A 21,413-nucleotide genomic window follows, 5' to 3' on the forward strand; every position below is an offset into this window, starting at 1 on the left:
TTTCTTCATCGTTTTCAATCCCTATGTAATGGTTGTCTCTTGTTGCTTCAACTGCGGTCTACAACAAAACAACCAAGGTGGTCACGTTCCATATTACCAACTCAAAATCGAAGAAGCTTACTAAAAATTAGTTTTCCCAAATTCTGAGATTACCAACTTCAAGTACTTTCTATGAAGTCACGAATAATCAAGTTATACATATGTTCAATGAAATGGGACATCAACCTACTCTCACTACAATTAGCCATTTTAAAAAGTCCAGTCTTCCTTGTGTTTGGAGTTTCTTGTTTGGGATTGTTCTAAGGTGTTTGATAGGAAGAAGTTATGGGCTTGACAAGGTCATGCTTGAAGTATATTCTGTTATGGCGGGATTAAGCTATGGTCTTAATGTGGATTATACATCACTTCTATGGGAAGCGTTTGAGATCTCAATCTCTCATATGAATCTAGCAACAAGAGTGTCGAGTGCTAGGTTTTGGGGACTCATTCCGAGAGAGATTTACAACTAGGAGAATATTCTCATCCCTTTTGGTATTGAATCACTACAAATAAAATTACATTTAGTGAAAACTTTAGTGGCATTTTACTTTTGTGCCACTATAGCCTACTTTTAGTGACACTTTTGCATGTGACACTATAAGATTTATAAAATACACTTCATAGAAATCCCAAAGTAAAACTTTCATTTCCGCCTCCTCCTTACTTAGCGGGAAAATGAAAAATCATATCACAATATCCAGCTTTAGGAGTTCGTCGATTCAGAAGTGGGAACGACCGAATGAGTCTTCTTCGTGGTTCCCTACGCACATGTTTCAGTTCTCCATGCTCAACCGCTCATCTGTTCGACCTAGATTTGTTGCCCTACTCCGCTGGCCGCCGCTTTACTGCTTTTCCCTAGTCATCCCCATGACTCAATCCATTCAACTCTCTTCCAATTTGCTCCGCGCCCTTCGTCCCTGCTCAAACCTAGATCATCTGCCCTCCTCCGTGTTACTGTAAGTTGTTTTTGTCTTGTTATTTTCCATTTCCCTGTAATTTTTCTCATGTAATGTTTACAAGCACTAAACAAAAACTTATAATGATTTTATAGTTTGTAGGGTTTTTAGTAATGTCATATGAAGAAATTTGCTGGTTCCTTTTAGATCGTGGAGTTCTATGTTTAACCTGAGGTTGTCGGTTCTATTGTTATCAGATTTTTACTGGCATGGAGGCTTCTATTGATTTAGTCTAAAGGTATGTTGGGATAAGGACCATTTTGCACCTGTAATTTTTGCATCTGTTGTTGCTTACAATCATTTTATTTGTCTGTTGGGATTTTATTTGTCTTCTGGGGTCATTGGGAGTGGGTTGTCTTTGTTGGCTCCTTATTGTTTTTTTGGAATCTCATTGTTGCTGCTGCTTGCGTCTCGTGATGGTGATTCTTAATGGTGCTTTGTTTATCTTGTTTTCTTTTTTCTAGATAGGGATGTTGGTTTAGTTTTTGTGGACACACACACACACACATATATATATATATATATATATATATATATATATATATATATATATATATATATATATATATATATATATATATATATAAGTGTAATACACATATATCTAGTACAAATGTATAATAGAAAGAAATGGAAGAAGGATGGTATAATGCACATACATCTGAGCATAGGTTACTTTTTCTTGCATTTAGCCTTACCTTCTTTTCATAAGACCTTATGTTTTTTTTTCTTTTCTGTTTTAATCGGTGGGTGCGTACAGTCGTGGGATGAATGGGTATTTATCCCATTGTGGTGGAGATCTCGGTCGCCCAATATTCAGCTTATCTGTTGACATCATGGATAATAAAGTCTTGTATATAAGCTTCAAGTAACATTCTCAACCAAACTTCAAAAACTTCGATGTAAGGTATTAAACATAATCTAGTTGCTTATTTTTTTTTTCTATTTTAAGATCACTCAAGTTTTATGGATTGAAGGCCCTTATGACTACATTACATGATGATTTTACCAAATGCTAGCTCCCACCCTAATTCTACGTGCAATTAATGATATTTTTCTTGTTGATATCTTGGTTTGTCATTGCATTTTGGGTTGTGATCAGCTAAAGAAGCCAAATACTTAAGAAAATAGGTAATTTTAAATTTATTTTAAAATTATATATGTTTATGCAGGGGTTTGTATTTTGTAGTTTGCAAATTCATGAGCTTCTAAAATATAATATTAACATTTTATTAAATAACATATCTGCATGCAGGATAAAGAAGTACTAACGCCATCATTTGCCATTTAACAACATCAATATCAACTCCAGCTATGAAAAAATCAAATAGAATGCTCCAACAGGTCATCTAGGGAGGCTTGCCCTTTTTTTTTCATCTAATTTGGCTAATAGTTGATTGATAATTTGATATTTGTGTGTCCTCTCCATAATATAAGTTACCAAGTCTGATAATTATTTTAAAGTACAATACTATTATAGAAATCTGTTAATGAAATGGTCCTTGTGATAGTTTACTGTTACAGAAATGGTCCCTGTGATAGTAAACTATTACAAAAATGGTCCTTGTGACAGTTAACTGGTACATAAATGGTTTTTGTAACAGTAAACTGTCACATGGACCCTTTCTGTAACAATTTATTGTTATAGGGACCGTTTCTAGTAATAGTTAACAGTCACAAAGACCATTTCTGTAACTGTTTGGTATAACAGGGGCCACGTGAACAATTCATGTAAATGAAAATTTTACCAACTGTAGCATTATACTTTAAATTACTGGATTTGGTAATTTTTTAATAGATGATGCTATTCCCATGCACAAAAAAGAATGCTATTGCACTATATATTAGTGACAATATTACTCTGCATCTGTTTTTCAGGTTCCTGATAACCCTTCTATGGGTCCTAATAACTCTCCTTTTAGAAATTGAAGATCCTCGTCTGAAAGCCACCATAGCAATGGTAATCACTTTTAACTCGGTTAACTAAGTGATCTATGTATTTTTATGTCATGTTTATTGTTGATATTTTTACATGTTTTTACATGATGCATTATGTATGATAGGAAATTGTTCGTAAGTTGGATAAAAAAGAGGAGCAATTATACAAAGTTCGGGGTCAATCAAGTTTTGTGTTTCTTCCCCAACAAGTATTTAATTCGATAGTATTATGTTTCGAGTAGTAGTGCAACATTTAGGCTTATTGATTTTTTTTGAAGGCGTATGTCTTGTAACTATATTGAGAATATTGTTTTGACATATTTGAATTGATATAATAATATTGTGTTTCAATTTATTATCTTAATTGTTTTATATTTATTATAAATTTCATTTTAAAGAAAAAATGCGACGTAATTTACTAATATCTTTTTTTTTTGTGTAAAAAAATCACTAAAAGCATGAAAATAATATTTATTTGTACAGTTAAATAGTGGCATAAAAATAGTGCCACTAAAATCTATAAGTGCTTTAGTGACATAATCGAAAAGTGTCACTAAACCCCAATTAGGATGCAGCAGCACAACAAAAAAGTGACATTAAAGGTCTTTAGTGGCACTATTTTTTTGTGCAGCTGATTGCCAGGGGGTCTTTAGTGGCACTTTTTTGGTTTTTAGTGACATTTTTCCCGTGCCACTAAATGTCATTTTATTTGTAGTGAATCTGCTGATTTTCCAACGATGTCTGCTCCAAGAGTTTTTGTGGATGATGCTAATGTTTTTCTTGTTAGAATTTTTGGGTAATAAAGGCGCTTGGATATTCTGAGAATTGTGATTCCACTTTCAAATCAAAATATTTGGGTGGTATTCCTAATATTTGATTAGATAAGACTCAGAAGAGATTCGGAATAGAGAATGAAATGTATCAATTTCGTGACTACTAAAAAACTGACCAAAATTGGTTAAATACCTCATTTGTCTGAAAACTGTCAAAACTATTATAAAACAGTTTTCCAACAGTCAAAAAAACTGTCATAAATCCGTGTTTTCTATATGGATTAATACAAAGCCAAAACCGGGTCAAATATTCAAAATTTGGATTTCCAGTGTATTTTTAATATAGTAATATAATCCAGCAAGGGGCTCTGCCCCTTGGACCCCGCCAGGGGCTGCCGCCCCTTGGACCCCGCTCCCAGGGGCGCTGCCCCCGAACCCCCGTTCGTTCAGGGGCTTCGCCCCTAAATGACAGTCTACTTTTAATCTTGAATAAACTTAAACAAGTGTGCACTTCGCACCTTCCTTACTTGTTTAATATTCATCAAGATTTATTTTTGGTCAAGAAGTCAACCCATTACACTTAAATACAAATTAGTGAAACAAATCACCAACATTTCCAAGCATTTCTCGGATTCCTGATTCAATGCTTAATTTGGTTGACCCAACGGACCCTATGTTGGTCAATTATTTGCTTTCGATTGATTCCACTACTACAACAGCTGTGTTACCACCACCTGTTTCTCAAAAAGAGTCCAAAGCTCAAAAGAAGAAGAAGAAACCAGTTAAGAAACAACCCAAAGTGCAGGAGAATGTTCTTGAAGAAACCATCCCAATGAAATATAGGCTTCTTAAACGAACTAAGAAACCAACAAAGAAACCTTCTGATTCTCCTGTCAAGACATCTTCTCAAGAGCCAGTTATCGAAAGTGTTGAGCCTACTATTGTCGAACCCTCAAATCTTGTTACTTCTAAGGGTGGTCCAAAGAAGGTTAGAAAGGTACAATTTACTAGGAAGGATGTTCTATTTTGTGAAGTTTTGTTTCCTAGATCTCCAGCCTCAAAAAAGCTTCAAGCTATTGATATGTCTCAAAAGTTAAAGAAGAGAAAACGTGAAGTTAGTGTTCCACTTGAGAATGTGACTGTCGAGACAGAGAATGATAGTGATTCCGATAGGTCAAACATTTGAATTGAGGATTCTTATATTGGTTCACCATGAAAGGATACCCCTGTCAAGTTGAGTTTCGAGGAGATAAGGATTCATGATGTCACTACAAACGTATCTGATCCAGGTGCAAACATCGATTCCGGTGAACATAAAATTCCAATTATCCCTAAGAAGACGAAAGTCATACCATCCGAGGTTTCGGGAACCACGTCCATCATGGAGGAGGTTGAAATTTCAAGCATCACTGTGAACTTATCTAATAAAGACACAAATATCAACATAGATGAAGGGATATAAATAGTCGAAACCACAACAATATCCATCATCTCAACATCTACAGTTTTTCCACCACCACTATCATCACCACTTGTTTCATTAATTCCTATTTCAACAATTTCTCCTACATTTGATGGTGTAGTCAATCAGCCTTTCACAACACTTTTCTCATCTCAATCCACTGATTCTGAGAATGTGATTCAAAATGAGGAAACTAACGATGATGATGTCATGGTTTCATTTGATGATCTTCATTTTGATCCAAATGAGGAAAATATTCCTGATGAATTAATCATGTCAGGAAAACAATTCAAAAAAATGAATACCAAGATGAATTTGATTTTACAGTTCTTGGCTGACACAGGAAGCAAGCATTCTCTGAGTGGAGTCGAAGTCGACTATCTTCTCAAAGCTCAAGAGTCTCGACTACGAACTTTAATAGATGATGTTGATAAGCGAAATGATGAACATGTTCTCAATCATTCTCGAAGTCTTAATGGTGAAATTTCTAAGCTTTGCGATGTTTCGAAAGAACGTCATGAGCTTCTTGCAAAACAGCTTGAGGAAACGAAAGTTTTTTTACAGAATCAGATAACAAATATTCGAATGCTATTGGAATATGAAGGTAAGCAGTTTGCTGAGAGTTCTACAACTCTACATAAGAAGTTGGACGTGGTCGCTAAAGCAACTACCCGATTGATTGAAGACATAACTTCTTTCAACAAAGATTACACGGTTGGTCTTCAAGACAAGACGAAGGAGGATGCTCAAGTTTTTGCTAAAGTTGAAGAGTTCTTAACCGAAATCAAAACCATGCTTTCGACACAATTGGCAATTTCTCTAGAATCCATTTATCAAATGGTTTCTAATATCGAGACAAACATTAAGGCTGAATTGGATCCTATCAGGAATTTAGTTCTTCGATTTCCAACCAATGCTCCTCGTGATGTGCAAGTGTCGCAAGGGGGAGAAAAAAGGGAAGGGGGTGTTGGTTCGTCGAAAGTTGCAGGTGAAAATTCTGGAGTGGTTCTGGGAAAGGTGATAAGTACTCAAATCCCAACAAATATCTCGATGAATCCCATAAGTTCATTTTCAACATCAACAACAACTACAACAACAACAAGATAACTTTAACAAAGGGTGCCTCAATAAATAAAGGAGCAGGAGGTTCAAGTTCAAACCCTTCAACTTCGAATGTTGATCCAAATGATAGAGGAAAATACATCTCAATTGTTCTATCAGATGAAGATAAGAAAAAGCAACAAAGCATCAAAATCGAAAAACAAAGGAATATAAATAGCATTCTAAGGCAAAGAGCAAATGTCCCACCTGGCTTGAACAAGGGTGATCCCAATAAGCAACGGTGTTTGAAAAAATAGAAGAAATTGTTGCTATTGGATCGAATGATGAGTTTCGAAAAGTGCCAAAGAAGAGCTACAACACAGAAACAACTGATTTTAATCAACTCGACTTTCTGATCAATTATATGTTGTTCACTTCTTCACAATTCAAGATCGCAGATACCTTCAATGATAAGGAAGAATTTAGAAAGTTAAATATTTGCTTTCACGCAGTCTTGGGGAAGAATGAAGATGAGGTGTGATCTTCAGTGAAGATTGTTAAAGTGATGACTATTATTCGTGACAGCTTGTTCGAAGGTCTGCTACAAAACTTTCGTTATGTTGTAGTAAGGGCAAATAATGTTGTTTTTATGTTCACAATAGCAGATTTTCCTTTAATGAATTTGAATGATTTGATCACGGTTACAAAGATTTTGAGTGTTGTTGATGTATCGAAGATAACAGAGACCAATAAGGATGATTTCGTTATTGGGTTTGCTCATAGCCTCATATCAAAGCCTTTCTTGACAGCTACTATGACTACTTGGCAGTCAAAGATATTGATCTTGCCTTAGCTGTTAAAAAGACATCAAAAGTCCCTCAATCTATATTGAAGGGAAAGCTGAATATTGATGATTTTGAAGATGGTGAAATTATTCATCAATCACTTGGTGTTGTGTTTCTTGGAAAGAACAAGAGATGGAAAATGACAAAGTTTTTGTTTCAAGTTTGTGATATTGAGAGGTACACAAACTCTCATTATACAAATCTCCTGATTCCAATCAACAATTGCAAGAAGAATAATAGTGAAGACAAAGCTGAGATTCGAAAAACTATTCTATGGTATATGGAGATTCGAAGGGAACTTTTGCAGACTGTGAAGTTGATTTATTGATATTCGACTTTTCTCACTATGGGAGAATGTTGAGTCGAATGTATATAGTGAGAAGTCAAAAGTGGTCAGAGTCTGTAAGTGTCGAAAATAGTTCAGTTTTGACACTTTATGTATTTACTAGGCATCATGGTTTCGTCACTTAATGTCTAGTCCTTGTACTTTTTTTTTGAGTCTGTTGTGCCCTATATATAGGGTAAGTAAATAGAGTAGAGTAACAATGGAACTGAGCGTCTTTTGCATTTGTACTCAAACTCTCTTGTACTCTTCAGACGTTTATAGAGCCAAACATATCTTATTTAGATTGTGTGTCAATTTACAGCTTCTATTAATTCATTCGTGTTCTTAATCAATCTCTATCTAACATCAGTATTTCCCATCAATCTACTTGTACTTATACTCCATAACAAAATGGTGTTGTGGAGAGGAAACATAGACATCTTTTGAATGTTGTTAGATCTCTTTATTTTAGTCTGGTATACCTTTTAAATTCTAGGGTGAATCAATTTTGATTGTCGTTTTCTTAATAAACAGACTTCCTACTTTAGTTTTAAAAGGAAAGTCTCCTTTTGAAACGATTTATAAGTGTTTACCTAAGTTTGAAAATTTAAGAGTTTTTGGTTGTTTGTGTTTTTCTATTAAACAAAATTTATTTGATAAGTTTGTTGAAAGGTCTAAAAAGTGTGTTCTTATTGGTTATTCTAATGAAAAGAAAGGATATAAGATGTACAGTCTTGATAATTCTTCTGTTTTCTTTTCCAGGGATGTAATGTTCTATGATGATGTTTTTCCTTTCAAAATGAAAAAGAATTTGGTTGATGAAAATCTATTTTCATTCTTTGATGATTCTGTTTTAGTGACCCTGTACACCCAAGTCCCTATGATGAAACTCTTCAGTCATATTTTATGGATGAAATACCTGAAACTGGTACACATGTGATGAGCCATCAGACTGATAACATTAGTGTTGTTGTTCCTTTTGAGTCGGCTAGTGTTAGCAGCCAGGATGGCTTGGTACAAGGGTCTCAGTCTATGGAGGTTGGTCCAGGTGTTTTTAGTTCTTTTGAGGGAAATAGTTTTGAAAATGTTGAACCATCTGGAAGTAACTCTGTTAGGAGGTCTAGTAGAGTGTCTAGGATGCCTCTTAGATTTGATGACTATGTTGTAGAGGGCAAATACAAATATGGTATTGAAAAATATTTAAGCTATGCTAATTTGAATTCTGAAATTTTTGTTTTGTCTCAAATTTAAATAAAACTATAGAACCTATGAATTTTTTTGAAGCTTCTACCGATTCTAATTGGGTCACTACTATGAATGAGGAAATGAAGGCTTTGTATTGAAATAAAACATGGGAAATTACTAATTTACCCCCTAATAGAAAATCCAATGGTTGTAAATGGGTATATAAGATTAAGTATAAGTCTAACAGTGTGGTAGAAAGGTACAAAGCCAGACTTGTGGCTAAAGGTTATCGTCAAAAAGACGGTATTGACTATGAGGAGACTTTTTCTCCTGTAGCAAAATTGGTGACTGTCAGGGTTGTTATTTCTTTAGCTGTAAATAACTCTTGGAAATTATATCAGTTAGATGTTAATAATGCATTCCTCTATGGGAATATTGATGAATATGTTTATGTGACCCTTCCACAAGGGTATCACACTCCTTGTGATACTCGTGTGTGTAAATTGTTGAAATCTATATATGGTTTGAAAAAGACTCCTAGGAAATGGAACGAAAAATTATATTATTCTTTATTTGAATTTGGTTTTATGCAAAGTATGAATGATTATTCGTTATTTGTTAGAAATGAAAATGGCATTGTTGTTTTTTTTCTTGTTTACGTTGATGATATAGTTATAACTGGAAGTTGTGAAATTGAAATAAATAAGGTAAACGATTTTTTTTAATCTAAATATCTGATCAAGGATTTGGGAAAATTAAAATTCTTTTTAGGAATTGAAGTTATAGATAAACATGATGGAATTTGTTTAACTCAACGTAAATATTTTTTGAAATTAATCCATGAATTTCAAAAATTAGGTTGTAAGCCAGTAAAAACTCCTTTAGAAATGAACTTTGTTGTTTCTGAAAAAGGAATTGGTGAAAAAGATGTTTTGTTAAGTAATATTACTGAGTACCAAAAGCTTATAGGCAAATTAATTTACTTGACTATAATAAGACCTGATATATCCTTTACTATTCAAACTCTTAGTCAATTTATGCAGTCACCTAGAAAGTCCCATTTGGATGTTGTTATGCATGTTTTGAGGTATTTGAAACTAAATCCTGGTAGTTGTGTTAGTATTTCAAAAGGTCAAAAAATTTCTTTATGTGCCTATGTGGATGCTGATTGGACCAAGTGAATTTCTTCTAAAAGATCTGTTACTGGCTATTGTGTTTATTTTGGGATTTCATTAATTTCTTGGAAAAACAAGAAACAAGACACTATATATATATATATATATATATATATATATATATATATATATATATATATATATATATATATATATATATATATATATATATATATCTTCTACAAAATCTGAATACATGGCTTTGGCTACTGTTACATGTGAGATTATGTGGATCCTTAAACTCTATTTTGGTTTAGGTGTTGAAAATTTGTTTCCTGTTAATGTCTTTTGTGACAATGACTCTGCTATAAATCTTGCTCTTAATCCTGTCTTTCACGAAAAAAACAAAACATTGTGAGGTGGATGTTCATATTGTGAGAGATAGGGTTTCGAAGGGAAATTTGAAAATTGTTAAAATAGCTTCAGACAAACAAAGAGCTGATATTTTTACTAAATCCTTATCTTCAAAACAACATGATTTTTTTTGCTTTGAATTGGGGTTATATGATCCTTTTAAAGTTGAATGAGTGCCTTTTCTCTTCCTCTCAATGTTCATCTTGAGAGGGGGTGTTACAAATATATATTATTTATTGCAAGATTAACATTGAGAATATGTAACGCCCGGTTCCCGGTACGTATTCTTTATTATAAGTTTTTGCATATTTACATAGGGACTCGACGAGTTGGATGCCCAACTCATCGAGTAGATGCGAATGATTGGACGCGGGTGGAAGAGTCTACTCGCAGAGTCGGAAGCCCCAACTCGACGAGTAGACCTGTCTGGATGAAACCTTAAATTTGAGGGTTTGTACCCTATTTAAACAACTTATAGGGTCTCCACTCCAGCCTCCATCACCCTCAGACTCTCTTCACGAAACCCTAATCGAATATTGCGTGTTCTTGATCCTTTTGTGCCATTTGTGTGTCTTTGAAGCTTGAGAAGAAGGATGAGGCTTGGGAGATCAAGAGAAAGCAAGTAGATCCAGAGGTTTTGGCACACTTCCAGCTCATTTGAGGTATAAAGCTGATACCTTGACTATTCATTTCTTAGACCTCCATTTAGGGTTATTTTCAAACTTTTCTAAGTCTTAGTGAAGCCATATTCGACATTGTGAGCATCCATGGAGTTGCACTTCATATCTTGAACCTTTAAGGGTTCCCATGGCATAAAGGTGCCAACTTTATAGCCATGGGAGTCCCATGCACCTTGTAGACTTCATTTTAGGTCCTTATGAGCTATTTAACCCATGCATGCACGTAAAGTTTGTAACTTTACGTGCTATATCGATCCTAGGAAGTTAGATCTATGTTCTGGATGCATTAAGCCCGACTGAAATCGACTTTGTAGACTTGGACTTTGGGGGACTCGACGAGTCACTCTTAGGACTCGGCAAGTAGGGTCATGGTTCCCCAACCTTTTCTGTTTCTGAGCGATCTGGTTGAGTCTAGAAGAGGACTCAACAGGATGGACGTGAATATGGCCTTGAAGATCAAAGAACTCGACGAGTTCAAGGATGACCGCGGCGAGTTCAAGGCAATGTCCCAACTTATATGAAGAAGAACTCGACGAGTTCAAGGAAGAACTCGGCGAGTCAAGGACTAAACACTTCAACTTGTATGAAGAAGGACTCGACGATTTCATGGACGAGCTCCGCGAGTCAAGAGCAAAAAGGTCCCAATTTTGTATGAAGGAGAACTCGACGAGTTCTTGAAAGACTCGACGAGTAGGATTGAAGTTCCAGGATTTTGGTGGATTATGGAACTCGACGAGTTAGTGGACCAACTCGGCGAGTTGAGTCAACCAGATGTTGACTTTGACCAAAAGTTGACTTTGACCAGGGTGTTGACCTTGACTTTGACTTTGGCCTGAGTGGACCCTTGAAAGGGTTAAGAGGATGAAATGGTAATTAAGGAAGGATGTTATGTATAGGAGTTTGAGAGGAGTTGATTCCAGCATCGAGGACAGTTCAGACACTTCACGACATTGAGGTGAGTTACCTTCCAGTAGAAGTGGGTCTACGACCACAATACCGGCCCACTAGTAGGGATTTGTTTGTTAGGTAATTGTCTTTGTGATAATTACATGGGTTTGCCACTATCTGATATGTTCTTTATGCTCGTATGTTATGATGTTAGGTGATAGTGGTAGTAGGGGAATAGTCCCCATGTTACGGTTGTAAGGACCGAAGGGGTAGGTCGGGCACCCCGGTATGCCTGACAGTATGATTATGTTATGATATTATGTGGTAGTAGTAGGGGTGAAATAGTCCCCGTAACCAGTTGAGATAAACCGTAGGGGTAGGTCGGACACCCCGGTATGTCTGACAGGGGTAGGTTAGGCACCCCGGTATGCCTAGCAGGGTAGGTCGGGCACCCAGATATGTATGACGGTATGTTTATAGTATGGTATGTGGTATGATGGGGGAACTCACTAAGCTTTGTGCTTACAATTTTCAGTTTTGTTTTCAGTTACCTCTTCATCGAAAGGGAAGGAGCCGGCCCGGTAGCAGCTCATCACACACACAGGATTTCCGCATTATGAGATTCTTGGGATTGTGCTCTGACATTGTTACTATTTTATGATATGGTTTGAGACATGTGACTATGGTTTTATGAAATGATATGATTCAATGATGTTTTTCTGTAAACAATTTTATAAGTTACTTAATTAAAAACAAAATTTTTGGTCATGATTTTTGGGATGTTACAAGTTGGTAGCAGAGCCTTGGTTTGAGGGATTCGGACACACCTTTTGGGGTGTTTGGACTCAAATTGAAGGTTTGAAATATTTTTACAAGAAAATAGTTTTTCTAAAAATTTAAAATGAGGAGTTATGAAAAAGAACAAGGTGTGTGATGCGTGCGACCGGCCGAGCTCAAGTAAGTTTTCCCCAAGATACTCATACATGTTATGTTACGATATGATATGATTATGAGAACTGCATGCTAGATTAGGGCTAAGTATCTAGGAAGATGCCTTATGTGCCTGCTATATGTGCTTATTGAGTTATATGCTAGAACTGATTAGTCAGTAATATGATGGCCTGAATAGTATATGCTTGGTATGGTTACTCAATGCCCGAATACTGCTTGCTTTGTGCTTTTGGAAGTTCTAGTTATATTTAACTAGCTAGTAAATGAATACGATAAGTTACATATTACGAGGACTAAATAATTTCAGAAGGTTAGATTTAGCCCTATTGCACAGCTCTTGTTTGAGTCCAACCGTTGTAGGGTAGGACCTCTTATTCGAAGAATTATCTGGTCTTAGTGATATGTAATGGTATTCGCAAGCTAGTTAGGTAAAGGTAGCAGGGATTCCTTATGCAGCTGATGGCAGAGAGTAGGTCGGAGAGTTACCCTAGGGTAAGCCTAGGATGAAATTAGTGCAGAGAGCAGTAGTAGTAGAAGGGTCTTGGTGAAGTCAAGGTAATCCTGGAGGAAAGTACGGATAGATGTGGAAGGTAGTATGGGCCCGTACTATTGAAAGCAGAGGATCCGTACTCGATTCAGGGAGGGCTGAGATAGAACTAGGGAACTTGTAGTATGTGAGACCTCTCGAGGTTATGTATGACCCTGACGATTGTGTGTTTTGTTTCAGAATGGTGATGATTACGTGACACGGAGGAGGAGGTTCGGGGTCAGGATCAGGTTCAGGATCAGGTCCGGGATCAGGTGTCGAGCCAGTTGATGAGGGACTATGTGAGTTCATTGCTTCTGAGATCACTAGAGGCACCCTTGAGTCGACCCCGGTGATTTTCGGGTCGATCAAGGAAGTTTTATCGAGCTGATGGAGGATTGCCTTAGGGCATTTCGGAGTGACATGGCTGCCATTCAGTCAGGGACACGCACACTCTCCTTCAAGGACTTCGGGGGATGTGGTGCACCGTACTTCCATGGGGTGAAGGACCCCATTGTTGCCCGAAGATGGATTGCAGACATGGAGTCTGCTCAGTTGACGAGCTTCTGCCCTGAGGGATCGAAGGTCCGGTATGCTGCAGGATGTTTGAGGGACCGAGCTCGAGATTGGTGGGAGGCGGTCAGTGATTCTTTGGGAGCCCCAACCATTGAGGCTATGACTTGGTCGGACTTTGTGACCAGTTTTAGGGCTGAGTTTGTGTCGGCTGTGGAGCTTCAGCAGCTGTCCAGAGAGTTTCTTGATATGAGGCAGACGACAGAGTCAGTTGCGGAGATTACCGCCAAGTTCAGAGAGAGTGCCTTATTGGTATCTTAGTATACAAGGGATGAGGAGATGCGGAAGACCCGCTATCACGACATGTTGAGTGCTGACATTCGGAAACATGTCAGCTACTCGGCATGCCCGACATTGGATGACATGATTGCGAGGGCGAAGGAGAGGGAGATTGACATTGAGCACCTCCGGAAGAGGAAGACGGAGACTGAGCAGGGTACTGGGGTTTCGGGGAAGAAACCCAAGGGGTTCGACTCTAGGTTGAAGGTCCATCAGGGCCGGAGCCGCTGCGGAAGTGCGGCAAGCCACATGAGGGGGTTTGTAGACTAGGGTCATCGGACTGCTACAAGTGCGGCAAGACTGGGCACTTGGGCAAAGATGTACTACTCCTACACCTATCTTCCAAAAATCAGACCTGATTTGCTTTCATTGCAATTAGAAGGGCCATAAAAAGGTCAACTGCCCGAGATTGACAGCAGCAGTGCCAGTGGCGGCGCCAGCTCCAGCAACCCTGCGGATTACGGATGGCCGACAGGGCAAGATAGATGCTCCGGTGGTGAGGAGCCGAGCCTTCCAGCTGACCGCCGAGGAGGTGTGTGCCGCACCTGATGTGGTGACGGGTATGTTTTCTTCTCCCTAACTCTTATTTCATGTCGATTATGATATTTATGTATTGTATTTATGTGTTATATTTAGGATCGTTCCATGTGAACGACATCCCAGTTCAGGTGTTATTCGATTCGGGGGCTACCCAATCATTTGTTTCTCTCGCGCTTAGTAAGAGGTTTTCTAAGCCTTCGGGCATGTTGGGTTGCCCTTTTGTCACACCCCCAAACCAAGGATGACGGAAACGTCCGGGGGTAGCGAACTTCATGTATAGTATCACAACAACAAGTATAATAGTGCTCATAGTAAATACAACCATCATAAATATAATTGAAAAAGTTACACCATAGTATGAGTTTACATGTTTCAAAATCAATTACATTATGATGACAAAAATTTATAAATTGACGTCTTGCGTCCCATCCTCAAAAGCAGTTGGTTACCTGTTTCACCGATTTCCTGAGAATACAAGTAGTTTTGAAAGAGTATCAACAATTAAGTTGGTGAGTTCATAAGCTTCTGGATGAAATGTTGGAAAAACCATTATTTGTAAATGTAAATGAATACTCAAGAAAAATCCAATATTTTCCTTATACAAAGTCGTGTAGTCTTAAATCCCAAGACTGAGAGTATGCAGTTTTAGATAGATAAAACCCCTTTTTGTAAAGTAGCATTTTCCCATAAACTTGAAATGTTGTTAACTCCCTATGTGAGTCGTTATAACCATACTATAACTAGAATGAACCTGCTACAACGTTTTTCAGACGTCAAGATCCTATGACTTTTGTCACCCGTAGACCTGCAGGTCCCACTGTAGCTATTAGTAAGGTGTGGGGTGTCAATCCCAATATAGATCTATACACAATTATCACGCTCTCCCTACAAGAGATTCTGGTTATAACTTACAGGAATTTTTAACCCGTACTCTAAGAGTACAATTGAAGAATTGTCTCACAACTTACGTTAACGAGTTTACGTGTAGTGTGCGAGTAAAACCTTTTGTATGGTGGAATTGAATTCCCTTTATATGACAAATTTGTAGTGTGAATTCCATAAACTATATCTATAATAGTTTATTATGCATGTTTAAGTGAATGAAAACCTCTATCATGAATAACCATTTCTGAATATAATGTTAAAGTAACAAGAAATGCATTCAACATATAGAAACCTAGTGATAAACACTTTGCTCAACATGTTACAAAGTGTGTTAAAACAGTGAGCTGTTAAGCTTGTTTTTCACTTTCCTACACTGCTTTACGAAAATCATATAAAAATCACACGGGGTCGAAAACTGAATCCGTAAACTCTGAGAGTTTAGAAATTGTGTCTAGTTTATTCATAATTTTTATTATGATTTTTGGAAGTCTCTAACTTGTGTGAAATTGTTCATATTCACACACTGGTCCGAATTCGTTTTTGAAATGATAGGCAGTTTTGTAAAAGTCACCATAAACTGTAGAAAAATCGTATTGAGATGTGCAAGTAGTCATTAGAAAGGTATAAAGCTGAATTACTTTCATATTAAACAGTTTTGAAAGATATTAAGTCTAAGATGGTAAAAACAGTCCGTGAATAGGACGCAACTTTTCTAATGAAAGTTGTTGTTTGAATTTAGTTAAGTTCTTGGTGTATTAACTTGTATCCCCCCCCCCCTAAAACTTGAAGAAAACATGAAAATGTAGGGGTATGAACTCACCTTGAGTGATTTTATGAGATGAATGTGGAAGAAGAGAGGTTTTCAAGTCAAGAACACTTGGGAGATGCTTGAAGATTTGAAGATCCTAGGCACAAATATGACGATATTTGTATAAGAGATTCATGATTTGAGTGAAGGAGTGTAGAGTATTCAAGTGTAGGATGAATATACTTACCAAGACTGGAGTGAAAAGCTCAAGAACAGCCTTGAAATCTCGAGTTCTAGAGAGGGAAAGTGAGAGAGAGAGAGGTGTTTGCTTTTTGGCGAGAGAGTGAGTAAAGTGGAAGGGGATATGAGAGTTTCCAGCTTTTGATCAAGCTATCCAGCTGGAGGAGGGGTGTCAAAGGACAAATAGTTGACTAGGTAGGGATGAATAGTGACTGAGGGTTGTCCTATGAGGGTATGGGGGATAGCTTGTGTCACACTTTAGGGAAAGTCAACACTCTATCACAAAATCTCACCCAATAGATATTACTTTTAGTTTAAGATCTTCCCCTTTCAAAATGTGATTAAAATATGATAATATAGGGTCTTATATGCCATAATACGAATTTGGGTGAAAATCCCATGTTAAAATCATGAAAAACGAGCTTAAAAGACGAAACTACTCGAAAACTGGGAAAAGAAGCGAAACTGCGATTGTATTTTCAGAGATTGTGTTTTGAGAGATTGTGTTTTGAGACTGTATGAGGAGCGCTACCTAGTAGACTTGCTTCCCATTCCGTTGCGTGGGAACAAGGTTATCATAGGCATGGACTGGTTGAGCCCTAATAGGGCGGTGATCGACTGTGCACAACAGTTGGTGCAGATCATGACCCCAAGTGAGGGAGAGCCGGTGATTCAGGGCAAGAGGCCACAGCGAGGACCAGCTTTGTGCTCAGCAGCGAGGGCTAGGCGCTACCTTCAGCAGGGTTGAGCAGGGTACGTCACCTATGTTATGGATACCCCGGAAGCGGGTAAGGCGACTGTGAGTGATGTGCCAGTGGTGCGAGAGTACCCGATCGTATTTCCAGAGGAGCGATATGGGATACCTCCGGAGAGGCAGGTGGAGTTCCGGATCGACCTAGGCCCTGGTGCGGCTTCGATAGCCAAGGCACCATATCGGTTGGCTCCTCCTGAGATGCAGGAGCTGTCTACACAGTTGCAGGAGCTGTTAGACAAGGGATTCATTAGACCTAGCAGTTCACCCTGGGGAGCCCCGATCTTATTTGTGAAGAAGAAGGACGGGTCGCATCGAATGTGTATAGATTACTAGGAGCTGAACAAGGTAACGGTGAATAACCGTTACCTACTCCCGAGGATTGATGATCTCTTCGACCAACTACAGGGGGCATCTTGGTTTTCCAATATAGATTTACGTTCAAGCTACCATCAGATGAGGGTCAGAGATGAGGATGTGCAGAAGACTGCGTTCGAACTCGCTAAGGTCACTACGAGTTCGTGGTGATGCCCTTCGGGCTCACCAATGCTCCTGCCGCGTTCATGGACCTCATGAACCGTGTATGCAGACCGATGTTGTATCGGTATGTGATAGTTTTCATTGATGACATCTTGGTTTATTACGATACGCAGGAGCAGCACGATGAGCACTTGCGAGTGGTGTTGGATAACTTAAGTATGCAGACCGATGTTGTATCGGTATGTGATAGTTTTCATTGATGACATCTTGGTTTATTCCAAGACGCAGGAGCAACACGAGGAGCACTTGTGAGAGGTGTTGGATACCTTGAGGAATGAGAGCTTGTACGCCAAGTTCTCCAAGTGTGAGTTCTGGTTGCGCGAGGTGCAGTTTCTTGGGAACCTTGTCAACCAGAACGGTATTTTGGTTGACCCGGCCAAGGTGGAGGCCATGATGAGATGGGAGGTTCCGAAGTCTCCATCTGAGATTCGAAGTTTCCTAGGATTGGTAGGCTACTACCGGAGATTCATGCAGGACTTCTCCAAGATAGTCGTACCCTTGACCCGATTGACGAAGAAGGCCGTGGTCTTTCGCTGCGGGCCTGAGCAGCAGGCAGCGTTTGAGACATTGAGACAGAGACTATGTGAGGCACCGATCCTAGCCCTTCCATAGGGCGTGGAGGATTTTGTAGTATACTATGATGCGTTCATTTCGGGTTTGGGCGTAGTATTGATGCAGAGATGGGACGTCATCGCCTATGCCTCGAGGCAGATGAAGCCTCACGAGGCGAACTACCCGACGTATGATTTGGAGTTGGGGGCGGTTGTCTTCGGCCTCAAGATTTGGCGACATTACCTTTATGGGGTCCGTTGTACCATTTACACGGATCACCAGAGCCTGAGGTACCTCATGGATCAGCCGAATCTGAACATGAGGCAGCGTCGGTGGCTAGATGTGGTGAAGGATTACGATTGTGAGATCCTCTACCACCTGGGAAAGTCCAATGTTGTGGTCGATGCTCTTAGCCGCAAGGCAGCCCTGATCAGGGACATTTGCTTACGGATGACAGTGGTGACTTCGCTTCTGGAGTAGATCCGAGAGGCCCAGCAGGAGGCAATGAAGGTGGAACATCGAAAAAGTGAGCGTATTATGGGCTAGGTTTCCTCATTCGATTATGATAGCCGTGGGTTGCTGACACTACACCGTAGGGTGTGGGTTGCATATCATGGAGAGGTGCACCAGGTTTTGATGGAGGAGGCGCACAAATCCAGATTCTCGATTCATCCCGGGGCGACGAAGATGTACAGAGATCTTCGTCCTGATTATGGGTGGCCCTATATGAAGTGGGATGTAGCCTGGTACGTCGAGAGATGCCTGACCTGCAGGAAGGTCAAGGCCGAGCACCAGAGGCCTCACGGAAAGACACAGCCATTGGATATCCCTATGTGGAAATGGGAATATATTACTATGGATTTCATCACAAAGCTTCCCAGGACCGCACGGGAAGTCGATTCGATTTGGGTCATCGTGGATGGATTGACCAAAAGTGCCCATTTCATACCAATCCAGGAGAGCATCTCGGCCGAGAAGCTGGCCGATATCTACATCCGAGAGGTAGTAGCACGAAACAGAGTGCCAGTTTCCGTGATTTCGGATCGAGACGTGCGATTCACTTCCAGATTCTGGAAGAAATTCCATGACGAGTTGGGTACTTGTCTGCACTTTAGCACCACATTTCACCCACAGATGGATGGTCAGTGCGAACGGACCATCCAAACTTTGGAGGATATGTTGTGGGCATGCGTTTTAGACTTTGGTGGTAGCTGGGATACCTACCTTCCCTTGGCAGAGTTTTCCTACAATAATAGCTACCACGCTAGCATCGACTGTCCTTCCTTCAAGATGTTATACAGGAGGAAGTGCAGGACCCCGATTTGCTGGGGTGAGGTTGGGTAGAGAGTCATGGGGAGTACCGAAGTGGTACTCAAGACGACGGAGAGGATCCAGGAGGTTCGGAGCAGGCTTTAGACTGCTCAGAGTCGGCAGAAAAGTTATGCCGACAAGCGCCATTCGGACCTGGAGTTCCAGGTCAGGGATATGGTTCTCCTGAAGGTGTCACCTTGGAAAGGTGTCATCCGGTTCAGGAATCGGGGAAAATTAGGCCCCAGGTACATCGGTCCTTTTAAGGTTGCAGCCCGTGTGGGCAAGGTGGCATATAGGCTGGATCTGCCAGCCGAGCTCAGTCAGATTCATGGTACCTTTCACGTCTCCTAGCTGCGGAAGTGCCTGGTAGACGACTCTGCAGTAGTGCCTCTAGAGGATATTCAGGTGGATGACAGCCTGAATTACATTGAGCGACCACTAGCTATCCTCGACAGAAAGTCGAAGGATCTGAGGAACAAGAGGGTCGAGCTGGTGAAGGTGCAATGGCAGCACCTCAAGGGCTCGGAATGGACTTGGGAGTCGGAGTATGAGATGAGGGAGCACTACCCGGAGCTTTTTCCAGATGCAGTAGCAGACTTCGAGGACGAATTCTAAAATAAGTGGGGGAGATTTGTAACGCCCGGTTCCCGGTACGTATTCTTTATTATAAGTTTTTGCATATTTACACAGGGACTCGACGAGTTGAAGGCCCAACTCGTTGAGTAGATGCGAATGATTGGACGCGGGTAGAAGAGTCTACTCGCCGAGTCGGAAGCCCCGACTCGACGAGTAGACCTGTCTGGATGAAACCTTAAATTTGAGGGTTTGCACCCTATTTAAACAACTTATAGGGTCTCCACTCCAGCCTCCATCACCCTCAGACTCTCTTCATGAAACCCTAATCGAATATTGAGTGTTCTTGAGCCTTTTGTGCCATTTGTGTGTCTTTGAAGCTTGAGAAGAAGGATGAGGTTTGGGAGATCAAGAGAAAGCAAGTAGATCCAGAGGTTTTGGCACATTTCCAGCTCATTTGAGATATAAAGCTGATACCTTGACTATTCATTTCTTAGATCTCCATTTAGGGCTATTTTCAACCTTTTCTAAGTCTTAGTGAAGCCATATTCGACATTGTGAGCATCCATGGAGTTTCACTTCAGATCTTGAACCTTTAAGGGTTCCCATGGCATAAAGGTGCCAACTTTATGGCCATGGGAGTCCCATGCACCTTGTAGACTTCATTTTAGGTCCTTATGAGCTAGTTAACCCATGCATGCACGTAAATTTTGTAACTTTACGTGCTATATCGATCCTAGGAGGTTAGATCTATGCTCTGGATGCATTAAGCCCGACTCAAATCGACTTGGTAGACTTGGACTTTGAGGGACTCGCCGAGTCGCTCTTAGGACTCGGCGAGTCAGGTCATGGTTCCCCAAACTTTTCTGTTTCTGATTGATCTGGTTGAGTCTAGAAGAGGACTCAACAAGATGGACGTGAATATGGACTTGAAGATCAAAGAACTCGACGAGTTCAAGGATGAACTCGGCGAGTTCAACGCAATGTCCCAACTTATATGAAGAAGAACTCGACGAGTTCAATGAAGAACTCGGCAAGTCGAGGACTAAACGCTTCAACTTGTATGAAGAAGGACTCGACGAGTCAAGAGCAAAAAGGTCCCGATTTTGTATGAAGGAGAACTCGACGAGTTGTTGAAAGACTCGACAAGTAGGATTGAAGTTCGAGGATTTTGATGGATTATGGAACTCGACGAGTTGGTGGACCAACTCGACGAGTTGAGTCAACCAGATGTTGACTTTGACCAAAAGTTAACTTTGACCAGGGTGTTGACCTTGACTTTG

The 21,413-nt window shown here is 39.7% G+C and overlaps 1 long non-coding RNA gene across 1 annotated transcript; it reads left to right on the forward strand.

Moving 5' to 3' along the window:
- The first annotated feature begins 1,822 nt into the window (after window positions 1-1,822).
- On the forward strand, window positions 1,823-2,308 carry LOC145131172 (uncharacterized). The gene is made up of 3 exons (XR_013717774.1): window positions 1,823-1,902; window positions 2,098-2,126; window positions 2,251-2,308. It is a non-coding gene; the product is annotated as an uncharacterized LOC145131172 (long non-coding RNA).
- Window positions 2,309-21,413: the final 19,105 nt, after the last annotated feature.

Source organism: Lactuca virosa, chromosome 8 (assembly GCF_052849685.1).
Source record: "Lactuca virosa cultivar CGN04683 chromosome 8, Lactuca_virosa_CGN04683_v6, whole genome shotgun sequence".
In the NCBI taxonomy this organism is placed as follows: Eukaryota; Viridiplantae; Streptophyta; class Magnoliopsida; order Asterales; family Asteraceae; genus Lactuca; species Lactuca virosa.